This window comes from Pectinophora gossypiella, unplaced genomic scaffold (genome assembly GCF_024362695.1).
Source record: "Pectinophora gossypiella unplaced genomic scaffold, ilPecGoss1.1 Pgos_90, whole genome shotgun sequence".
Classification (NCBI taxonomy): Eukaryota; Metazoa; Arthropoda; class Insecta; order Lepidoptera; family Gelechiidae; genus Pectinophora; species Pectinophora gossypiella.
This window is the reverse complement of record NW_026063300.1, coordinates 33316-35510: the sequence shown is the minus strand read 5'-3', so window position 1 is coordinate 35510 and position 2195 is coordinate 33316.

Here is a 2195-nt window from a genome sequence, read left to right as displayed (position 1 = left end):
TTAAATATTACATACATACATAAACTCACGCCCGTATTCCCCGAAGGGGTGGGCAGAACTACAAATAATCGAGAAACTATTTGCAGCCACTTTTGATACAGTCATAGTCCTAAGGTGGATAATGTATAAAACCGTATGATGATAGGTGATCAGCCTATCGCTCTTACAGATGATCCATCGTGTTCGACAGGACGCCCGTGTGTTCGATTTGTTAAATGATAAACTTCTATATCCGACATATTTCATATTTTTACCGACTTCAAAAAAGGAGGAGGTTCTCAATTCGACCGTATATATATATATTTTATTGTTACAATTGTCAAGTAACCAATTGTGATATTACATACATTGCCGATAAAATAAAATGTATCTTGCAATGTTTAAACCTCCGTAGTGGATGTATTTGGTCACTTAGCGAAGGACTTGTATCAGCCCGCAGTAAACCAACTTAATGGAATAAGCGTCGACCCTCTTCAATAACATTCTTTGCATAGATAACCACGCAATTTGCGGAAAATTATAGGCTGTAATATAACACATGTACATAGTCATATTAAAGATTTTAGTTTTCCTGTGCCATGAAGGGATCTCCTTGAATGATGGTGGATATTTATAATGCACAAGACAACCTTTTAATATACTATTGCGGAACTTTTTGCGTCGTAAAGTTTGCGGGCGAGTACAGTGCAAACTAAAGTTGAAGTATGAACTATTTGTATTTGAATGGCGCGCGTTTGGCCCTTCCGACTTCTTTCTTCTATTCTGTGCATCCAACAATAAATACAATGGTGCTAATTCCTGTAAATACCAATTAATTGTATTTTAAGTTATATCTGTCATTTTCTTATCCGCTTTAAAGGAAAGGGACGGGTAATCGACAGGCATAAAAATGGAATACACGTCAATTTTAAGCAGAAATCTAAAACAACCGTCTAAAATTTTTACATCAGCCAATATCCCGACAGAATTAAGTAGGCAGCACGTCAAACGGATTGCATACCAGCGAGCCTATTTTATTCGCACGGGTTATTCATACATTTTAAAATTAACTTGTTGACAATCATCCGTCCCTTTCCTTTTCGGTGGATAAGAAAATGGCAGATATAACTTAAAGTCAAATTAGGATGTGTCTGCAGGAATCGGGGCCATTATGTACTATTGTTAGAAAGGCCACATTAGTCGGTTTATACGACTCTTTCTTTACGAATGTTTCTATTCACCAATATTATTTTATCATAATACAGAGAAACCTAATTTGGCAGTAATTTATATTAATTATTAGATTTACTTTCGTACTTTCATAAAGTATAATGTTATTAAGATTGCGGCGTAATTAATTATAATACAATTAGGTATTGCGTCGTATCTATGTATGTTTCGCTTAGTATATACAGGGTGTTAGTGACATCGTAACGAATACTGAGAGGGATGATTCAGACCATGATTCTGAGTTAATATCAAGTGGAATTTTCCGTGGAGGTAATCGTAACATAGAATAAGGAATAATATTACGTGTAGAACGGCAACTCTCCGCTCCCCACCAGCGTCTGAGCTACATCCATCGCAAGATGAACTAAGTACCCGCACCTCACCGAGTGTTTGATACACAAATGAAAAAGATGGAAAGGAAGAATCCTAACCACTTGCGCTGTCTCCCTGCGCTGACCCTGAAAATAGCCCAGCTCAACGAAAAAGGGAAACACTCAAGCAATCACAGCAGTCTATTCACAATCAGAATCAGCGGCGGCGGTGCATTTATAGAGTATTAAAAAATTATTTGCAGAAGAAACGTATTATAGATAAAGCAGGCAGAAAACAAAGGAGAACAAAACGTCACTAGCACTGTCGGGGTTTACACACACAACGAGTAAAGAGTTTTTAATTATTTGTTTTTAATTTATAAAGTCTTTTTGGTGCGTTTCCCTTGAGTAGCTAGGCGTATTAGCAGAATATAAAAAGACAGAACAAGTGGCTCAAACACCGAGCTTTACGAAACCAACGGGATAAGTGGACCACATGACGATATAGGCTATATTTGACGCTAAGTTTATTTAGTAATTACTTTAGCAAGAAAAACATTTTGGCCTGCGACTAAAGCTGTCAATGATGTAGCAGTTTCATTTTAATTAAATCCAAATCCGAAACCGGGTCCTCATTCAATTAAACTTTTTTAATTACTTTATAAGACCTTAGGC